The sequence below is a fragment of the Papio anubis genome, unplaced genomic scaffold (assembly GCF_008728515.1).
Source record: "Papio anubis isolate 15944 unplaced genomic scaffold, Panubis1.0 scaffold287, whole genome shotgun sequence".
Taxonomy (NCBI): Eukaryota; Metazoa; Chordata; class Mammalia; order Primates; family Cercopithecidae; genus Papio; species Papio anubis.
Window position 1 is genome coordinate 42,597 of NW_022162964.1, and position 22,498 is coordinate 65,094.

The 22,498-nt window shown below is 47.7% G+C and overlaps 2 long non-coding RNA genes across 6 annotated transcripts in view; one reads left to right on the top strand and one right to left on the bottom strand.

Moving 5' to 3' along the window:
- LOC108584170 overlaps positions 1 to 6,180 on the top strand; it is a 43,605-nt gene extending 37,425 nt beyond the window's left edge. Inside the window, exons 4-5 of one of the 4 annotated variants that reach the window (XR_004181490.1) lie at positions 986 to 1,125; positions 4,485 to 6,180. This is a non-coding gene — a long non-coding RNA (uncharacterized LOC108584170). Of the gene's footprint in view, positions 1 to 985; positions 1,218 to 4,484 lie in introns of those variants that run through there. The other 3 variants (XR_004181491.1, XR_004181492.1, XR_004181489.1) reach the window with 3 other exon arrangements.
- A 3,819-nt stretch (positions 6,181 to 9,999) lies between these two features.
- On the bottom strand, positions 10,000 to 11,744 carry LOC110742324. 2 transcript variants are annotated; one of them, XR_004181494.1, is made up of 2 exons: positions 10,997 to 11,744; positions 10,000 to 10,163 (listed from the first exon to the last, which is right to left on the bottom strand). It is a non-coding gene; the product is annotated as an uncharacterized LOC110742324 (long non-coding RNA). The 2 variants fall into 2 exon arrangements; XR_004181493.1 differs by having other exon boundaries at positions 10,000 to 10,166.
- Positions 11,745 to 22,498: the final 10,754 nt, after the last annotated feature.

The following is a 22,498-nucleotide window of genomic DNA, read 5'->3' on the forward strand; positions in this document are numbered from 1 at the left end:
TTTCAGGAATATAATCCATGATCTCAGATTTTAACTTATTTGTTCACAAATTCAGTCAGCAGATATTTATTGCTAGACATTTTCCAGGGCTGGGATGCAGCAGTGAGCAAAACAAACTGGAGAGTTGGGTCTGAGGGAGGAGGTCGCACAGGTAGTCAGAGATGTGTGCTATGGGGTGGGCACGCTGGGTGGGGAGTGTTTTCTGAGGGGATGAGAAGTCTCAAATTTGAGTCAAACTCTGGAGACGCGGAGGGAGAGGGCCGTGCGGAGGTCTGCCGGAGGAACGTCCTGAGTAGCAGCGAGAACCAGCATAGAAGCCTCAAAGCGGGAGCAAGCTGGGGTGTCTGGCAGAGGAGGTGGGGCGGACCCCAGAGTGGTGCACATGTGCGCAGTGGTCTTCTGAAACCTGCCTTGTGTGGACCCCCTTCTCCTGACCCACAGTTCATTCTACAGCTTGCCTGCCACCCAAATCATTTTCCTTAGAACTTGGCAGCCAGAATGGCACAGCACAAATCTTATTTTAGATTCTTATGTATAAAATTGGGCGTACGCCCAGACAGCCTGCGTCTGAATTGAGGCTGAACAGTCAGGATTTCCATCATTTCTGTTCAGCGGTTTTGTCTGCATTCTTGGAGTGGATGCACCCCCTTCCAGACGTTTGCGAAACTAGAAGAGCAGACCATGCAGTGAGCAGGAGCTGGGAGGACAGAGAGAGCCGGTCTGTGCAGGACCTGCATAGAGAGGTCAGGAGAGGAGCTGTCTTCGTAGTTTTCAGGTATTCTTGAGATTCCCTGAGAACGTAGAGGCGGAAGCAGTAGACTCGCCAGCAGCCGTTCATAAACAGAAGGAGCACCCCCTAATGCCACGTGGGTGGCCGGCACTGTTGCCAGGGGTGCCCAGCCTGCCGCGTGTGTGCTGACTGCACAGCTGTGGTTGTGATGGCTTCTCTGTCCCTGCATATTCAAGTTAAAAACTGTCGTTACAGGCCCACGGATGACAGCAACCAGCCCCCGGGCCGGGGCGTCCTCTCCATGCACGGGCTGACCTATGGAGTCATTCGTTTGGACTCGGAAGAGAAGCTCTCCGTGCTCACCATGCAGGATGTCAGCCTCGTGATGCCTGGAGGTGAGTGTGCGTTGCGAGCCGCACAGACTAACCGGTTATTAAATGCTTTTCTAACACACATCACCAAAGCCCACATTCCCATGTTCCCATGTTCCTACTTGCTCCTACGGTTCCTGTGGGATTCACATGCTTCTCCCAGTCTCTGCTGCAGCCTCACTCCTAGCTCCTCCTGGAAGCTTTGTCAGGCTCTTCAGACATTTGAGGCAGCGTTCCCTTCTCCTGGGAAATGATCAAAAAGATGGGGAAGAGCAGCTTTGCACAGTGGGGCTCCCCAGGCTCCTCTTCCTGGAAGGCTTTGGCCAGTGCGTGTCCACACTGGTGCTTGGGCAGCTTCCCTTCTTCTGCTCCCAGAGGACGTGCCCGTCCATCACCTTAAGGCACTATCGGAGTGGAACAGCTGCTTGGCCACCCCCCATGGCAGAAGCGTGTGAAACCAAGGACTGTGAGTCTGCGTGACCATGAAGCCTGTTTCAGCAGTAGAGCCCTTTTTCCCCAAGTCTCAGAAGCCTTTTCCACAGATGGAGGAAGCACTCCAGCTGCAGGGCCCACTGCCTCCCACCTCCCACAAGGAGTGCCCAGGCACTCCCCAGGAGCCACTTTACCATTCCTGTGGCACACACACCTGGCTTCTCAACTCCATGGGGTCACAGGCACTCAGCCCCTTGGCTCTCTGGCCCTGGAAAGGGAACCTGGCTTCCTTTTCTCAGCTGGGGACCCCAGAGCCTGTGTCTCCTGCTGAGCCCTCCAGGCATGGGGTGTGGGCTCAAGCCCAGCAGGGTAGCCATGCTTGTGCGAGCAGTGCTGCCACCATCAGCAGCAGGTGCAGGACACCAGGTCAGGTGGGTCTCAGCAGGGACCCCCTCCCCGTGGAGTCTCACAGAGGCAGACCCCTCATGCCCCTTCATGGTGAGCTGCACTGGGGCCAGGCACTCCAGAAGCTCTTGCCTTTCTGTTCGCCCGGTTTGGCATAAAAGAAATGAAGGCAGCCCTGGGCTTCCCTCTGCCTCACTAACCCGATTCCCTGTGGATGCCCTCCAGCATCCCCGCAGCTCTGTGTCTGCTTCCAGCCCTCCAGCCCCTGTGTCCAGCCCACTCCCTGCCCCCCAGCTGTAGCCAGGCCCCCTGGCTCCCTTTCTTTAATATTTAGTTTTCAAATAAATGGAGCTTCATGGTAAAATCTTCAAAAAGTTCTGAAGGACACAATGGAAACGCTCCTTTGTGACTGTGAGAGCATCCGCGAGCTTCCCATGCTCCCTGTCAGAGGCACCTGGGCTGTGGGACAGAAGCGTGCGCCCACCACCCTGTGTGTATTCTCTGCCCTGGGTTTGGGGGTTTTCTCACATCATGATAGATATGAGAAACGGATAGAAATGACAGATGTGATAGACTGCCTACACACGCATATTTTGTATCTTGGGGTCCTTTGTCAGTACGTAACGAGCTCCGTGCTGTTCTCGGGGTGGCACAGTGCTACGTTGTGGGAGCACTAAGGTTATTTGAGCCTCCCCTGTTTGGTGATTTTCCCTCTTTTGCTGCTGCAGTGAGTGACCCCTTCGTGGCCAATGGAAACAGTTCTCGAAGTGGGAGTTCTGTTTCAAAGAGAACTACCGATGTGGCTTTTATGATGATTGTCTTTTTGAAGCCTGTGAGGCTATACACCCTGCTGAGCGGTAAACAGCAGCACTTCTTTCTCCACTCCCTTATCTGCCCTATTAGCTGACTTTTACCAATGTGATGGGTGAAGACTCAGTGTAATTTTAACGTGAATTTTTCTTCCTGTGAGTTTAGCTTATGTTTCTGCTGTTGCACTATTTAGGCACCTTACTCCAGCCCAGCGGGTGCCGGCTGTTTCAGGCTCTTTCTAAACAGTTCAGCTGTCACTAATGCACACTCCACCCCTCTGAAGCGTGAGGCTCTTGGCTCGCTAATCAGATCTGTAGCTTGCAGTTGGGGGGGATATAGGATGTTGTTGTTCAAAGCATCAAAGTGTTGGTGGCACAGACCATTGAGAACTGATCAGCATTGAACCATGTGCGAAGTGCTCCAGGGGTGTTCCCGGAAGGACTCACCTTGCACGGGGCATGAAATCGAAGGTTCAGATTCCCCTAAGACATTAGAGGCTTGATTTGCAGAGTTCAAGTTGCACCACATTGCTGATGTACATGTGGCCCTGAGGTTGGTTCTGAGGGTTCTCCCCAAATCTAAATGGCAGATGTTACACCCCTAAATACAACTTGCACATGAACGTTAAAGCAGTTGAAATATTTATTGGTGTTTCAGCTATGAAATTGGACATAATGCTGCAACAGGAAAAATCATGGTCAAGGTCTCAGTCCCATGAGACTGCCCCCCGCTTCGCTAATGGCAAGTTTCAGGTCTCCCTTGCTTCTGACTGACCACCTAAAAATCGGGGTTGCCATGTCCTTCTACTTAAGGTCAGTAACTGGCTCATGGCACCCAGGGCAACACCTTTACCTACTATCACCAGTTCGTTATGAGGGACCTGTGAACAGCCAGATGAAGAGGTGCATTGCTCCAGGCCTGGTGGGCGGGGGCGGGTTCTAAGTGCAAGGGCTTCTGTCCTCCAAGTGCAAGGGAGTGGGAATGTTGCCCTCCCAGAATGTCAAGGTTTTCCCCAACCTGCAAGCTCTCCAACCCCACCATTTAGGGTTTTCTAGAGGTGTCACTGTAGACATGGTTGATGACATCTTTGGCTATTGGGGATTGACTCAGCTCCAGCCCTCTCCCTCCAGGTCAGAGGTTGGGTTGGAGACTGACAGCTCCAGCCCTCTAGTCCTGCCTCGGTCTTCCTGAACCCCAGACCCACCCTGAAACTGCCTAGGGGTCCCCAGCTGCCAGGCCTGTCCCGACTACACAAAGGCACTCATACCACTCGAAAGATTCCAAGGGTCTTAGATGCTCTGTGCCCAGAACCAGCTGAAGACCACATAGCTACGTCTCCTTGGATGGTACAATCACAAGCTCTCATCAGCTGACGGTCCGGGGCAGGTGTGCTGAGAGAGCTTTGCTGTGGCCCTGTTGCTGGGAATCTTTGTTTTCAATCCTTGCTGGGCCAACAGACGCTCTCTGGTCATTCCCCAAGCTGATTGAATTTCCAGTCTTTTCCGTTTGATTCCACTGTTCTGGCCCAGTTCTTCTGAAGCCTCTTTCAACATCATTGCCTCACCTGGGCGCTGAGATCCTGTGACCCTCACCCAGCAGGAGATACGGATGCCAGGATCCGGCTACCCTACTTCCAGTTGGATTGTGAAGAAGCCGGCCATAAGCCTTCCCTTCCTGGGTCTCTTTAATGCCAGAAATGGGATGTTTTAGAGTTCATTATTTTTATTGCATTTTAGGTCGATACGAGCGACATCCAAATTGGAGTTGGGCAGTTCACTGGCCAGGCACCTGACTCTTCTGGATAAGAAGAGTCTGGATAAGAAACAGGCCCCACACTGCCAGGACACAGAAGGGCAGCCTCGGTCCCCACAGGGTCGTGACAGAAAACCACAGCTCCCACAACGACAGGAATTCTACAGATTTTCACTTAGAAGAAAATGCCACTCAGGACTACCCACCCCGATTAATTTTCTCAAAAGTGGTTTTGCCGAGGCTCAGAAGAAAAGTCAGGACACAGGGCGCCAGCCAGTCCCATCTTCCCAAAATCACTTGCCCCGGGGTCTCCCACCTGCAACCAAACTGTTAGAGATGGCTTTTTATTCTCAGCTATTACCAGAGCAAATATTCATGGAGAAGCATGCATTCGAGTAGGGTGCCTCTTTCCAGAGGGCCTGGAGAGCGAGGCTTCCGCAAGTGACTGGCCAGGGACCATGGGAACTTCACGGTTGGGGAACTGGAGGGTCGAGGGGCAGAACCCTAATGGTGGGTGAGTTGAAAATGGAAGAGCGTTCTTCACCTCAGAGTCTCCCGGGGCCTTTCCCTTCAGGAACTGAAGGGGTGAGGAGGGCTGTGCAGTCTCAGGTGCTACCTGGGCTTCGAGAGCCGACGCATCTGTCCCCAGAGCTGGGCAGCCGCCAGCCCAACCCACCCTGTAATAACTGGAGTCCTTTGTCCCCACCTAGAGCCAGTCCGGGGATCTGGTGCACACTGTACTTGACCCACCCATGCCATACAGGAAGTGCTGATGTCACTTTCCTACTTCAACTGCCCCCCCCAAAGTATACCTTCGGGACATTGGAAAAAAGACACCCCTTGATGTAGCCCCAAGGCCTCTGCTCTCCATGAACCTCCTGAGGGCGACTGCAGCATGGCGAGCAGGGAGCCACGGGCTTCTTGATAAAAGTGTAAAATGAAGCTCTGTCTGAAAGGACCCCCATCTGTTAGATTTGGAAAACATCTAAAGGCCGTTTGCTTTTCACAATGAGTAGACTCTTAGGAATGTATTCTAAGGAAAGGCAGAAGATATGGAGAAACAAATTCAACAAGAATATTCTTTGGAGCAATAGCAAGGGAGGGATGGAGAGAGGAAAAGGCGAACAGAGAAACAGGGAGACGGGACAGACACAGACAAGAGAAAGAAACAAAGTGACAGAGACAGGAAGAGAGCACCTAGCTCGTTTTCAACTTGACCTCCTGGAAGAATCTAGCAGGATCATAGAATCCTCAACACACCCTTGTCCTGGGGCAGCCAAGTTTCAAGCCAAAGTTTCCCAAACTACAAGGTAACAAATGCTAAGACTGGAGAAGCTGTGCACGTTCTTTTCCAGCTCCTTTTTGCAGCATCAGCAGAATGGGGCAGGTTGCTGCGTTCATTCTAAAAATCAAAACTGCAAGAGGACCCAGCTGCGGAGATGGGGGTGGGAGGGCAGATGTTCTCTTGCTCACTGAGCTCACACCCTGGAGATGGCCAGCGCCTAACGCTGCCTCCACAGGTTCCTTGGAGGACACAGGAGAGGCTACAGCCATGGGAAGAGCAGATTCACATTTTTGTGGCTCCCTCCCGGGGGAGCTAAGAGCTGTAACCCACGAGTCCTGCTCGCTCCCATTGATCCCGACGCCCTAGCCGTCGGCATCTCTGCCAATCTTCATGAAAGAGCCTGTTGCACCACAGTCCAGCAGGGCCACAATATTCAAAATGAAAATTGTAATGATCACTCTTCTGACTGCAAAATCCCAAGTCAGAGAACTTCTCACTAAAGCGGCGGGGCGAGCTGGACAGAGAAGCCACCCTGGCTGTCGGGTGCTAAAAACTGTGACACCGCCTGGCACCAGTGATGAGGGACTCACGCTCGACCACAGAGGGAATAACAACAAGGGGCCACCGCGGGTTTCCCCCAAGCTTCCAGCTGTCGCGAAATCTTGTCCAATCACCCACCTCGCCCGCCACCTGCATTCTGTAGTAGTAGTAGTGCATCATTCACGTCCCATTCACATCCCAGCAGGCCAAGTGGGCAGGAAAATGGGGCCAAAAAGTAGAAAACCATGACCGTCGAAGGCAACGGCACGTGACTGAGCTTTCTGGGTTGTGCGTCCTTGTGGTGATAAACACAGTCCTAACTGAGCTGAACACCAGAATGAAAACGAACCTTCCTCCGTGCTGAAGTCGGAAGAGGTGTGCTTGGCTATCCGCAGTGCCTGCCTGTTTGGGCGGTGATTACTGCAGGTCACACGTGCTGTACAGGAGGAGGGCAGTGAACTGTGGAGCCAGGCTGGCCGGGTGCAAGTCCCAGTTCCATGGCCAGCTCTGTGATCTGGGACAATTCACCTATGTCCTCTGCCTCTCGGTTTCCTCCTCTGTGAAAAGGTGGTAATAGTCGCATCTATCTGAAAGGGCTATGTGAGAATTAAACGACCTTGTAAATGTAAGGGGCTGAGAACAGTATCTGCTCTTGGTGAGCAGAAGGATGACCAGGAGGTGACCAGCAAAATACCCCTTTCGAAGCCTCAATACTGTTCCGTAGTGAGCAAAGACACAGCTCCTCTACGGACGAAGCCATTAATAGTCGATACTCGCAGAGTGCAGATTCCTTCGAATCAGAAATTTGAACTCTGGCCAGTGACTACTGTACTGATTGAGTAAATCTTAGGATTTGTTGTTAATGGTAAAGTAGTCTACAAAAACAGAAACAGTCTGAAGGAGTTTGAGAGGGTGTGGGCTCAGCTGCAACCTCTCCTCCCAAGGCCGTTGGTCAACAACATCTCCAGCCCTGTGGCAAGACAGAAGCAGTGAAGAAAATGTCGGACAAACATTTGGTGTGTTTGTACACTTCTCCCGGAAATCCTAAATGTTTTGCATGTTTCAGCTAATAATTCATTAAAATGGATTATGCTGACCATTTTATAACCTGCTTCACTGCTCTCCTGTCTAAATCCATCCCTTTGTGACAAATTTTTTACACTTGGCTCATTTTTTCAATTGTGTTTGCTGTCTTACCCCCATGTAAAGGATAAACGTGCATGTTTGTTGATTTGACTGAGACAGCTAATGCTAAATATGTCTCTGTTCCTTGAATGTTGACTTGTGATGGTGTCATTTAAGTCTTCTTTTTCCCCTTGAGTCAGCAAAATATTCCGTGTTACTTTGAGCAGAACTTGCTCACTAGTGTTATGGAGGGTATAAAAGCAAATGGCATAAGTTTCCTGCCTTCAGGAGGATTGAAATCTCAAAGTCGGTATGACAGCATGGATGGGAGTCAGCTCAGTTTGCAGCTTTTAAAACATGTTGGAATCTTTCCTCTGCCACTTTTGATGGTGAGACCCTGAGCAAATCATTTCCACAAAGCATCAGGCTCTCCATCTATGACATGGAAGTAAAAACAGCAATCTTGACAAAATTGTGATGACTACAGACGTGTACCTAACCTCTTATTTACCGCCTCCTGATAGAAGATATTGTAACTCATCCCATTTGAGAGCTGGTGGTGATCACCCTATCCTGTGAGATTCAAGTATAATTATCTGGAATCCCCCATCTTCAGGTGAGGAAGACCCAGCAGCCCTCACAATGTCTTCTGGAAACCGGATTTTGTTTGAAGGGTGAACTGACTCCAAGTTTCTTCTGTTTTCATGTATTGTCCTTCCTACGTGTCTCCTGGGGTTTTTCCCTACCTCCCAATCTACATTAACCTGATAACAGCCAGCTATGTTTTCTAGAATTCCCCTAAACTGACTCATGCCAAATACTGAATACAGTAGATTGGGAGGGTTCATTAAATCTCGATAAAGCATCCTAAAGAAGGAAAGTTAGACACCTTTGGTCTTAAAGGGTCTTCAGCCATCCCACCCTGGAGAAGGTTGCTGATTGTCTCTTCTCCTCGGGCAGTCTTGTTACTATGCATCACTTTTTTTTTTTGTTTTTTTGAGATGAAGTCTCGTTCTGTCACTCAGGCTGGAGTGCAGTGTCATGATCTTGGCTCACTGCAACCTCCATCTCCTGGGTTCAAGTGAGTCTCCTGCCTCAGCCTCCCGAGTAGCTGGACTACAGGTATGTGCCACCACACCCAGCTAATGTTTCACAATATTGGTCAGACTGGTCTTGAACTCTTATCCTCGTTGGCTTCCCAAAGTGCTGGGATTACAGGCATGAGTCACTGCACCCGGCCTGCATCACTTTTTATGCCTCGTCTTCATCCTTACAGCTTCTCCTTCCTAGGGGCCTCAACTCCCAACCCCGGAGTAAGGATCACAACTGTCCATCTTCATGCAACACAGCTTAGTTCCCCTTCTTCTCCTCCCCACCATGCCCTATGGGTTGCTTTTCTACAACCAGAATGGAGACCCAGGGAGATCTGCTAAACTAAGACAGTTCTCACCCCTGGGAGAAAAATCTACTTCCCAGTTCTCAGTCCACTAAACTATTGTTAAGATAAAGAAGGACCATGATAAATCCTATTGGCTAAGAGAAGAACGTTCTCCAGGTTGCCGTAGGATAAGAGAGGAGGTGACAGAATCTGCAGCCATTTGGTCGAATATGTGATATGTGAGTCATTCTGAGGAATACGTTAAAATTCTGTAGTCAGATCTTGGAAAATGATATTTCCAGCAGAGGGAATAATGTAACACAACACCCAGGCAGAAAACAAACAAGTGTGTGTGGAGAAGAACAATAATGTGATGTGAATGAAGGGTTCGGTGTCATGAGTGAGAAATGGCTGACCGAAAGTAGGGAGATGCAGAAAGGAAAATACCACGGGAAGACTGAACATCACATTAAGTGATTTAGGTGATTCTGCCTGCAGTGCAAATATTTTGGGCTCTGAAGTGAAGTCATCAAAAGGTTTACGTCTGTAATGGAGGATTGGTCTAGATAGCCTCTCGGATCCCACTCGGCTTTGAGATCCTTGATTCCGGGTCACACCTGCGGTTCTGGAGGGCAGTTCTGCAGTGTCATGAAGGAAGGATTCCAGGAGGCTGGAACATGAAGGACATTCAGGTGACCACATCAAGAGATCAAGTGGGGTAACAAGAGCCTGAACTAAAAGGAATGCAGTGTAAATATGAAGGAGAAAGAAGAAATGGGTAACTGATTAGAAACGATAAGTAGAGAAAAAGGGGAACGTGTGATTCCAAGGTTTAGAACAGTATGTATAAGTTATAGTCCCATGACTTCTTGCATAAACAGTATCTAAGAGAGTCATTTTAAAAAGAAGAGCAAACTTCCAAGTTCCACTGAAAGACATCAGCATCTCTGTGGAGTGAATTGGGGAAAGGGAATGAAGAGGTCTGTTCAACTTTTAGACACACAAAATGTGAATTGAATTGCATGAGTGACAACAACAACGTGAAGATATTTAACAGGAGCTCTTTTTTCTCTTTTTGGCCTATGGTATTTAATCCTTCTATCATCATTATCATCCTTTCTCTAATGTCTTTGAACCTTTATTCAAAAATCCACTGCGTGTATGTAACATGTTTGTGAGATTATTACTAGACCCTCTAGGAGGTTTCTCTTATTATACCAATACCACACTATCTTGATAGTTCAGGTAAGTCCTCTACCGTTTTATTCCAAGTTGTCTTAGCTCTTTTGGGTTCTTTAAATTTCCAGACACATTTTGGAATCCGCTAGTTCATTTCTACTGAAAAATAAAAATAAAATCATGCTGGGATTTTGATTGGAATTGCATTAAACCTCTGATCCACAAGGGCAGAACTGACATCTTAACAATATTGAGCCTGCTGATCCATGAACACAGTATATCACTTCATTTATTTAGTTCTTTATCTCGGCATCACTGCCTGCTTTTCAGTGTATAGATCTTACACCTCTTTTGTCAGATTTAGTCTGAAGTATTTCGTGTTTTGATGTGCTATAAATAATATTGCTTTGTAAATTTCCATTTCCAATTATTTCTTTGCCAGTGTATAAAGAGATAAATATTGCTTATGTGTTTAGCTTGTATCTTGCAAACTTTCCAAACTCACTTATTAGTAAGTAATTTACTATTATTAGTTTTAGTGGCTTTTTGTGATTTTAGGAGATTTTCCACACAGGTGATCATGTCACCTGCAGATACAGATAGTTTTAAATCTTATTTTCTAATAAGAGTGCATTTTATATATTTCAATCTGCCTTATTGCACTGACTAGATTCCAAAACAATGCTGAAAAGCAGTGAGAAAAAAAGTCATCAGGTGGGATGGTAAATACAGCCCTTGTTCTTCCATTTTGACCTGAAGCACCCAACGTGATCATTTTCTCATTTGATTTTTGTGAGGACTTTTTGTTTCCTTTTTTCCTTTATTTTTTAAAAATACACTATCTTTTAGGCAGTTTCATGTTCACAGAAAAATTGAGGGAAAGGTGCAGAGAGTCCTTCTATATGCCTTCCCTTCCCCCACATGCACAGCCTCCCCAACTAACAACACTCCTGCCCAGAAGGAGCATTTGTAATAATTGAAGGACCTACGTTGACATATTGTCACCCAGAGTCCACAGTTTACATGAGGGCTCCGTCTTGGTGCTGGTTCTATGGGTTTGAACAAATGTGTCATGACATGTATCCACCATGATAGCATCGTACAGAGCAGTTGCACTAAAATCCTAAAAATCTCCGTGTTTCACCTCATCATCTCTCCCTCTTCCCAACACCTGGGAACCACAGATATTTTCACTCCATAGTCTGGCCTTTTTCAGAATGTCCTTTAGTTGGAAGCTTACAGTATTTAGTCTTTTCCGATGGGCCTCTTTTGTGTAGCCGTGCATGTTTAAAGTTCCTAGGTGTCTTTTCATGGCTTGACAGGTCACTTCCTTTCAGTGCTAAAGCATATTCCATTGTTTGGATATATCACAGGTTATTTATCTACTCACCTAGTGAAGAACATTTTGGTTTCTTCGTTGCCTCCAAGTTTGAGCAATTATGAATAAAGCTGCAATAAAATTAGCAATTATGAATAAAGCTTCTATAACTGTCCATGTGCAGGTTTTTCTGTGAACACAAGTTTTCAACTCCTTTGGATAAATACCGAAGAGTGCAATAGCTGGATCACATGTTAAGAGGATATCTCGTGCCCATCAATGATACACTGGATACACAAAATGGCACGTATATACCCCGGAATACTATGCAACCATAAAAAATGGGTTCCTGTCCTTTACAGGGACATGGATGAAGCTGGAAGCCATCAGTCTCAGCAAACTAAAAACAGAAACCCAAACACATGTTCTCACTCATAAGTGGGAGTTGAACAATGAGATCACATGGACACAGGGGAACGACACACACGGGGGCCTGTTGGGGGGTGGGGGCAAGAGGAGGGAGAGCATTAGGACAAATGCTTCATGCATGCAGGGCTTAAAACCTAGATGATGGGTTGACAGGTGCAGCAAACCACCATGGCACATGTATCCAAGAACTTAAAGAGTATAGTTTGGTAAGACAATGTGATAATTTTACAAACAGAAAACACGTCATACCCACTTCCCCACCTCCCTCAAGTGCTTTCAACAGCATCCTACTGCTGTTATTAAGAGAAGCATCTACCATCATCTCCCAGCCCCTGCCTGCCTGCCTGCATTCTTGTCTTGTGCCACTTTCTCCCGTGCTTACTTCCATTGCAAGTGCCTGTTTCCTGCTACAAGAGGCATTCTGCACGCACCCCCATCTCTGTTTAGACCGTGGTGTCCCTACATTCCACCCCCCTCAACAATCAACCTCTACTTCTCTCCAGACTGCAAGGGGATCATGCCTTCCAGAATGCATCGGTTTTCTACCTCTCATCCCAAGATACGCCAGATTCTTTTACAGCATAAATTTAGAGAATCCCGCTTCCCTTTCTTTGGTGCGCTTTCCTCAGTTCTTCATCAGAAACCCATTAGAGTGACTGTCATATTAGTGCCCATTCTCCCCATCAGGCTGCAGGTTCATGAGGGCAGGGGCCACGGTCATGTTGGTGAACCATGGTATTCTCAGTGACTATCCATGTGGTTATAAAGTATTTGCTGAATGAGTAAATGGGTCTGCAGTTCCAAACAAAGCTAGAAGCTTGACTTTGGAAGAATGAAAGTAGATAACATCTCCAAAGCAGACCCCATAGCATGAGAAAAGAAAGGAAGAATGGAGGCAGAGCTGAAGGATGAATATCGACACAGGAGTAGGTGAGAGTTCCAGAAATGCTGGGTTTTCACGTGTTTTTATTTACTTCATATCTGTGTTTCCGTCCCTGTGTAGTGTGACTCTCATATCCCTCTCAATTACATTTCTTTACTGACCAGGACACAGGTGGTGCATTGGACACACTACTAACCAGCATACTCTCTTGGACTTGCAAGAAAATGTAGAGAAAACAATCTAGAAATCGTATCTCAGAAGAAAAATAAAAAATATGAGAATAAATATGGGAAAAAAATCAATGCTTAAAGACAACTTCTCAACATATTTAGGTATCTCTGGGACCTAAAATTTCATCAGGACTCCCCACACTTCTTTCTTTTTACATTACTGTGTGTGTGTGTGTATTCAACAGAAATCTAAAAAAAAAAAATGCTATTGCTAGAATAATGCTACTACAGGGGAGAAAAATGTAATCTTTTCTTCCACCCTTCTTAGCTTCATTGGCTGGGGTTCCTATAACAAAAGCCAGATGAACCCCCAAAAAAGCAAATGGAGGCTTATTAGCATGTATATTTCATATATACATGGGAGATACACGGCAAATGAGGGAATCTCGGAGACAGCTCAGACCTTTCTTTTATATAACATCTTCAACAAGGATAATAAATGTTTATAGAAGTGCCAAGACAAAGTAAAAGGACTTTGGGTCATTGGGGGCAACAAATTGTGGGAAGGCCAATAAATGATAGATTTTTGTGTAAATTCCTCTGGTGCTGTTTCCTGAATGATAAGGGTCTGAAGTTGTCTGCAGAGATTGACCTGCGTCCTTTCTGGCAGAGAGGGGAGAAAGGGCACTTTTGTCTTTGTATAATATGATTATGTTGTGTGCTTTTCTGAAAATAGAGGGAAGGTCAGAGCGCTTCTTAATTGCCTTCAGCTCAAAATATTTTAGCATGGAGTGTTTTTTTCTCTGCACTATTCCTGCTGCACATATCTTTAAAGGCATCAGTCACATCCTAAACACTACTTGTGGGGAAATATTGAGCAGAACTGGAATCAAATGTATAATTCAGCCCCACAGAATCTGAGCCACAGGACAGAGAGAACTGCCTGGGAGTCAAAGCATACACTGAGCAGCTGACATTCTAAGAGGCTCCTTCCAGTAGATCGGCGCATAAACTCAAGTTCTTTTCACAGATTTGTCTGTGTTTCTTTTGTGCAAAAAATAAATTATATATATATATATGTATATATCTGTAGCTAAAATGCCTACTTCATAGTGCAAGAAAAACAACATCTGGAGCCTTAGCCAGAAGCAGCAAAGACCCAGGCAGCCTGGTGGTGTCCGGCGGGGAAAGCCCACGAGATCCATCAGCATGTGGCCCTGCCAGCCGCCACCAGTAACATATGTTTACATGCTAATGAATGTCAGGCTCATTTAGAACAAATTTGCATCCATCAAAGTCAAACAGCGAGCAGAGCAGCACATTTTCCTGTGTGTCAGTGGCCCCTGAGATACCAGGGAGAACTTGAATTGCCTGACCCCTTCAACTTCCAAGCATCCCAGAGGGAAAATGCAGACCCCAGGAAAGGACTGCTGGAAACCATTTGTTCTTACAGATGTCCAGAGTCGTCTTGTGACTGACCCAAAGACTCCCCTCTGAGGGTGGGGGAGACCTAGGCTAGGGGAAGGTGAACTGTGCTGCCTTCTAAGACCTTCCTTCTAAGAGAGGGTGGGGGAAACCCAGAGTAGGTGGAGGTGAGCCATGCTGGCAGGAGCGTCCCTCTAAGGGAGGGTGGGGGAGACCTAGGGTAGGTGGAGGTGAGCCATGCGGGCAGGATCTTCCTTCTAACGGAGGACGAAGTGTGCTTTGCTAGACTCCGCGCTTGAGTCTCAGCGTGGCCGACCCAGATGGGAGCAAGTCACTTCTATCCTATGATTCTGGGTGTCCTCATCTGTCATGGAAGGTTTGGTTCGATGAGCTTAAAGTCACTCCAGTTGCAAAGCTGTGTGATTTGTAGATACATGCCAGTGTGAATGACTCACTTCACTTTTACAAGTTGCACAGATAGCCAGGCTTCTCCTTGTATCAGTCAGAAGGTCCCAGAAGACTTTGTCACAGGCAAAGAGGTGATTCAAAGGAGTCACTGACGGGATTCTTTGGAGATCGGGTGGTCGTGGGCCCAAGGGAAGTGAGAATAGCACTCCCCAGATCATGGGCAAGTGATGCCTGGGAAGGGCTGCTAACGTGGACAGGCATGAGTAAGAGAGGAGTGAGGACAGCTCCCTCCCTCCTCCACCTTCTACCCGTTGCCAGCAATGAATCCAACCAGCAGCCCTAGGTCAGACAGGCTCCCCAGAGTCAGAGAGCCAGGAAGAAGCCAGGCACATGGTGAAGCCACTAGTCCCCATCAACACCAAGGTGCAGTAAGAATTTTGATGGAAATATTTAAAACTCATTCAACAACTTCCTATCTCCCCAACCAGCTCTCCTCTGTATGATCTCCACCTTTTCCAACTACTGACGGGTCATCAGGTGTCACACGGGTGGGTTGCTCTCTGCCCAGGGGCCCGGGCCCGAGACCTCCAACCTTCGGAGGTCTGGGTGGGCCCCTCTCCCTCCCTGGCAGCAATTGTCTTCTGCTGTCAAATTATCACTTCCATCCTCCCACAAAACATGAGAATTTAAGACGGATTTTTTGGTGTGGGGACGAGCTAAACCAATGCTGGGGACCTGGGGCTCCCACATGGGGCTCTGGCATGAGCTTGGGTGACACAGGTTTATAAGACCCCATCTGCTTCAGGTTTAATTGCATACCCCAAGATTCCCAGGTTGTAGTCCTAACCCAGGACCTCAGAATGCGTCTGTATGTGGAGATAGGCCTTTTAAAGAGGTGATTAAGGTAACGAAGTCATTAGAACTGATGCCCTTGTAAGAAGAGATCAGGACACAGACATCTATAGAGGACAACCTCACGAGGACACAAGAGAAGATGCCATCTGAAAGTCAAGGAGAGAGGCCTTAGGAGGAGCCAGCCCTGAACTCACCTTGACCTTAGACCTCCAGACTCCAGAACTGTGGGAAATACTTCTTTTGTTTTTCACAAAACTGCCTGCGGCAGCCCAACCAGAGCCATGCGCTACTCCTTGGGTTCCTCAAAAATTCCACTTGTTTTTATGCTCCTGGATTTTAGGAGGCCCCTGGATGACCAGTATGTGGATAAAGTTAGAGAAGGAATTACTGGTGTAAGAGAGCCCCACACATCTCTGAGCGGACACCGTACAGCCCATGAGATATTGGGTGTAGTATCATCCTCTCTTCCCTAGGATATTAAGAACAATATCACAGGAGGGGTGTACAGCCGCAGCCCCCGGTGTTACCGGGAGCACAGCATCTTCTCCCTCCTCGATATAAGGAACATCCCAGGGTGGGTGTACATCCCCAGATATTGGGCCATAATGTCGTCATCTCCCAACAGATATTGAGCATAGTGTCACAGGGGTGTATATTTCTGTTATCGGGAATAACATCCTCTCCCCTCAGGATTGTAGGCAAAATATCTAAGGATTTTACAACTCATGTGATATGGGCAGTAGTATCATCCTCTCCCCCATCTAGATGTTAGAACTCTATCACAGGTGGCCGTGTGACACTCTTGTGGTATTGGGGAGTCATATCATCCCTCTCCCATCATGGATATTAAGAACACATACGAAGGAGGTGTACACCCCTGGCCATATTGGAGAGTAATATGCTCGGATAGTTACAGAACAATATCGAGGAGGTGTGTACAACCCCGCGATATTGGGGACAATATCATCCTCTCCCCCTGCATATAAGAAACAATATCACAGGAGGATGTACACCCCTGTGATACTGGGAGTCGTATCATCCTCAACACCCAGAATATAAGGAACAAGACTATCGAATCGATGTACACCCACTGCCATAGTTTCACAATGACATCCCTTCTTCACCCCTGGCTGTTAGAATAACATCATCATAGAGGGGTGTACACTTTCTTCATATTGGGAGTAATATCCTCCCAATCGATAATAAGAACAAAGCTCACACTATTAATATTAATAAACATAAGAAAAATTAAGAGTAATCATCGATATTAATAATCACAAGATAGTAAAATACTAGTTAAAAATGTTGATTAGCATTAATAATCAATAGTAACATCACTCATTAATACTAAAATAATATCAGCAATTAATGTTACTTTAGTCAATACTAAGTGATGCTGGTAATAACAATATTAACAATTATTTTAAGCATGCATAATCATATATTTAAAATAATTATCCATAATAACAGTATCCTATTAATAGTATCATTGATAATTGTTAATATCAATCATGGATGTTCAATAATCATATTATTACTCCTAATACCGCAGGGGGTGTACACCTACCTGTGATGTTGTTCCTAATATCCAGGGACGGAGAGCATGGGATGTTGTTCCTAATTATCAAGGGGGGGAGAGTGTAATATTACTCCCAATATGGCAGGGTGTGTACATCCCCCGCAAGGCATTGTTCTTGCCATTCAAAACAAGAGAGGATGACATGACTCCAGATATCGAAGAAAGTGCAAACCCACGTGTGATCTTCTTTCTAATATCCAGAAAGGAAGAAGAGGATAGTAATCCTCATATGGCGGGAGGGGTACACTCACTCTGATATTTTTCCAAATATGCCGGGGAGGGAAGAGGATAATTGCATTCCCAATATCGCACCAAGGGTTGTACACCCCGTGTGAGATGCTCCTTCATGTTTCAAGGCGGGAGGGATGATATTATGACATATATGGCAGAAAGTGTACACCCCCCAGGGATATTGTTCCCATGATCCTGGAGGGAAGGGGATGATATTACTTTAAATATTACAGAAGGTGTACACGCCCCCAGTGATATTGTTTCTAATTTCCACGTGGGAGAGGAGGATATGACACCCAATAATGCAGAGAGTAGAAACAATCCTGGGATATTCTTCTTAACATTCAGGGAGGAAGAGGATGATATTACTCCCAATACAGATGGGTGTACACCCTCTGACGGTGTACACACTGAGAGTATACACCCATCTGTGAAAGAGTTCATAATTTCCAGAGGGGGAGATGATATGACTCACAATATCATAAACAGGCTGTGAGTCCACCATGGCCCCTAATAGCCAGCGGGAGAAGGGGTGGCTATTAGTCCCCACCTCGTGGGGGGTGCCTCACTAGCTCCTCAACTCTGCCAAGCCTCCACCCATCGAGTCTGGCCTGGATTCTCACATGCCTGCACAGCCTTCATCTGGTCCATAACTCAGCTCACAAAGGCCCCCGTACCGCGGCAAGGATGGCGGTGGTCACACCTGTGGCCATTTATCCTCTCTGCATCTAGCTCCTCTCCCTGAGGCAACAGCACCTCTGAAGTCACAGCCTGGCCTCCCAACTCTCCCCCGTCCCGGGCTTCTTGGCATGTTGCTCTGCTGCACACACCTCAGCAAATACTGCTGATTAGCCAGAATCACCCAGAAATCTCTTAACCTTGATTCTGACTGCTTTTGTAATTTGTAATATCTGTACTTCTGGTGTGATTTGAGGAACAAATTTTAAAATTAGAGAAGATGTGGTTTTTATTCTCTCCTTTCTACTTGCAACCTTGAAAGTAACTTCCACCAAAGAGAACCTATTACAAAGGTACTACAGAGTGTCAAATAACCACATAGATGTAAAATAGAGATGCAGACACAGATATGAAATCCAATGGTTAAACCAAATTGAGAAATGCTTGCCAGTTTGATAGGACTTCTAAAACTTGACAAAAATGTTGGCTAAGGGATACAAGATGTTATGAGATGAGTGAGATGCTTGGCCTAGAACCACAGGCTCTCTCCTCTTTACACCAGAAAATCCATAAGGAAGTCAAATCTGAAAGAATCAGGTACCATTGAATGGCATAATCAGTCTTCCTTCCCATCCCTGGGCCAGCTGCGGTCACTGGTGGTGGGCCAGTCGTTCACCAACATCCATCATCCATCCTCCAGGCCATGGCTACACTTTACTCCCAGGCTCCCTGTCATTATGTAGATTAGGTAAATCATGGCCACTCTCACCTTAAGCCTCCCCCCCCGCCAGCGTGGCAATCACCCAGTCCCAACCACAGCAAGGACAGCCTTGTCCCTGGAAACGCAGAGCAGGGGTCTGAAAGGAATCTGGATCCCTGAATACCTCACGGAGCAGTCACCAGCCTGGAACATCCTCCCTCATGGGTTTGCAAGAGAGAAAAACTCCTTGGTTCCTCAAGCTACAATACTGCAGAGTCTCAGGTCACAGCATCCTTACCTACCCTCGTCAGGAACCGTTCATGCTCATCAAGACATGAGAACAAAACTGCAGTGGCACAGTCACACACAACGCAGACCACCTGCTGCTCACATTCATCGTATTAACACCAAAAAGCCACCGTGGTGGATATCCTGGATGTGGACACTCAGCGGCTTTTTGCTGGAGATGCGGTTTGTGCATTTATCACACGACCATCTTGGCGTCAGGAGGGGCTGCGCAGATGGCAGCTGTGCACGTCACAGGGAGTCTCACTCGCTGGACTCTCAGCCAGCTCCCACTATCAGTGCCCGCAGAGTCCTCTCCTCCGGGAGCACATGCTTGGACGCCACAGTGGCCTGTGGATCCACACAACAGCGCTGTGTGCCCCAGGAGCTTAGAAAGTACCACTGCATCAATGCCTCCACAGGTGAGGCCGGGGGCAGAAGCCAACCTCAAGCAGTTACGGTCCTCCGTGGGGCTGGCGTCCAGGCAGGAAGGCGGCTCAGCGGCTCTCCTCTCACTGTGGAACTTCCTAGGTCCCCACATGGACAGAACTGAAATAATACGCAACAAAAAAACAGGAACGAGAACACGACCAGCAGCTTCTGAGATGAACAAGCTGGGCTGATCATGAGACACCTGATAGGGACGGTGCCACAGCCCCTCCCAGTGACCTGTGAGGACAGCGCTGCCAGCATCTCCCTAAAATCATCCCAAGTCGAGTTAGACTCGTGGCTTCCCAGGAGTGGGCAGATCCATTCAATCTCACAGTCTGAACCTACTAGGCCGTGTGTCATGGCCCTCCTCTCACATATGGGAAGGCGGACATGGCACCATAGACCTGGCCCCAAGCCCTGGTTTCTTCTTCGACACCACACACCAGTACAATGAGCACTTAGGATCTGGGCATTCACAGAAAATACTGCTTAACTAAATCTTCTGATTTAGAACATGTTGAATTCCTACTCACAGAGCTGAAAGTGTTCTGTCCTAGGAGGCGGCAGTTGTAACTAAGCATGAGAGAAGAAGGGATCAGAGTGGTGCCAACTATTAAATATTCCTCCAAATCTATTCACCAGGTCGCCATGCTATGGTCACCTGCTTCATTTTCTGTCCTTAAAAGACATAATAGTTACTTTTCAAAATAGACAACCTGTTTTATTGATGCTTAGCTATAAAGTAGCGAGCTACGTATCCAAAAGGGAGATATGGGAAAACAGAAAATGTCCACAAGCGATCGGGTGGGAGGGCAGCTGCAGCAGCACCTGGCTCTGTTGTGTTGTGAGCCAGCCACGTGGGCTGGACAGCTCACTTAGCCACTGAAATTATATCATCTAAGATTTTGTTGCAGTTACTTTGATAAATTCTCCTTCCTGCTATGAAGAGTAAGGTTTGGGGTTTTTGTTGTTGTTGTTGTTGTTGTTGTTGTTTTGAGTCAGAGTCTCCTGTGTCACCCAGGCCAGAGTGCAGTATTACAATCACGGCTCATTGCGGCCTTGACCTTCTGGCTTAAGCAATCCTCCAACCTCAGCCTTCCAAGCAGCTGGGACCCACAGGCGAGTTTGATTTCTTTGCTAATGAATTCCTAATTCACCTCGCAGGTGAATAGGCCTGTCAGGGCCATATGCTTGGACGTCCACCTTGCCGACCGGCCTTGTGGTCTCTAAGGTGGATGCACTCCAGTTGCCTGGGCTCTGCACAGGATGTTGAGTCTCCATGCCTGCCGTTGTATAAGGGACTGACAGCCCAGAGTGTCTCGACGTGCCATCGTGAGCTGGGCTTTATTCCACAGGGCGACTCTGCTTCCCGTGACGAGATGTAGCATGTGAGCACAGATCAAAGGGTATCAGCAACTAACCCATTCCCCAGGTACTAAGCAGAGGACCAAGAGTTTAGTTCCTTACTTATTTGCTACGGGCTTGATTCAAAAGAGCTTTCTGGGATCCCAGGGACAAACATCTCTAACTGGTAAGAATTCTGGCTTTAGTAATGGAAGAATCACCTAATGCCCATTTTGTAACTGCTGTTCTCATCAGAACTTGAGGCCAAAGGGAAAAATAAAAGGGGTGCCAAGATCGTGACACCCCAGTTTGCACAAGGCCAACCAGACTGCTTGAGGGGATGAAAGGAGTAGGATTTTTAAACTGCTGAGTTTTGAAAACATGGCTGTAGGCTGGGCACACTGGCTCACGTCTATAAGCCCAGCACTTTGGGAAGCCGAGGTGGGAGGACTGCTTGAGGCCAGGAGTTCAAGACTGGCTTGAGTAACACAGCAATACCCTATCTCTTTAAAAAGAAAAAAAAAAAGATTATTAAAATAGTAATAAAAAGGTTAATACAATAAATTACTATATCAACATGGCACCCCCTGCTCTCAGACGAGGTACAATCTCTGTGTCTACGATGAGGTCCGGAGAGAAATGTAACCAGCATCATAGGGAAGGTCGACCCCAAAGCCCCACAGCACTGCTCCTGTACAGTTTGTTAACCAGCATGAAGTCTCCTCCACAATCAGAAGCCTGCTTTAGAGGAACGCTGCCCACGGGACCTGGGTGGACTCCAGACGCCGGCCGAACAGACAGCCCCAACCTGGGGCCCTGCCGGCAGCCTCGACTGGACAGAATGGCCTCATGAGTGTCCTTTCCCGCCACAAACTGCAGACCCTGAGCCAGTCCTGGCTGTGACTGAGGCTGCGCATAAACGTCTGCGCCCAACACCTCACCTTTGTACATGACACGCCCAGTCCACCTCATTTCAAATGTTACACTTGCCCCAAGGCGAACATGGATGTTACAGGTTAACTCACTGCATGTGTGCTAGACTTTCCCTGTAAGTGTTCAGACATGGCACGAACCAGATGAGCAAACCCCACTTTCCTTGTAAACTTTCAGACATTCCATGAGCCCGATGAACACACACAGCCAACAAACCCTGGAACGTGTAACACCGCGGCCTCCTCCCCTCCTGAGGGGCGTGTGCTTACAGCTCCCCCAAGACCACATTTCCCAAAGCACAGAGTGTTACTCTGAAAATAAAACCTCCTTTTTCCTTCCTCTGTACATCTCGTGGTCATGTTAACAACTATTGCTACAAATGCAGAGAAACGGGGTCTCATCCGTGCTGGTCACTGAATTCCTAGCACCAAAGCTTCAGGGCCCCCTAGTCTGAAGGAAGCTTCTATCGCCCTAAAGCCAACTCTGGAGACGAAGGCCGAGCTGGGGAAAGGCTGTGTCACCCGCAAATCCACACCACGGGGCCCTCTGCAGTTGTGTGTAAGGAACTCTTGGCCTGTCCTGGGATTTGGGGAAATCAGGATGCAAGCAGATACCGTACGCTCTGCCACAGGACCGTGAAGTCTGCGGAACCTCAGAGGAACACGGAGACAAATGGCTGCACGAGTCCCACAGGCCAAGCCTCGATGGGCGCCCGTGTCAAGAACACAGACACGCCGGGAGGGACAGCCGATGCAGTCAACGCCTGCAGCCCCAGCACGCGGCAGCGTCCGAGTGTGGGGGTCTCTGGCCAGGCTCCACCA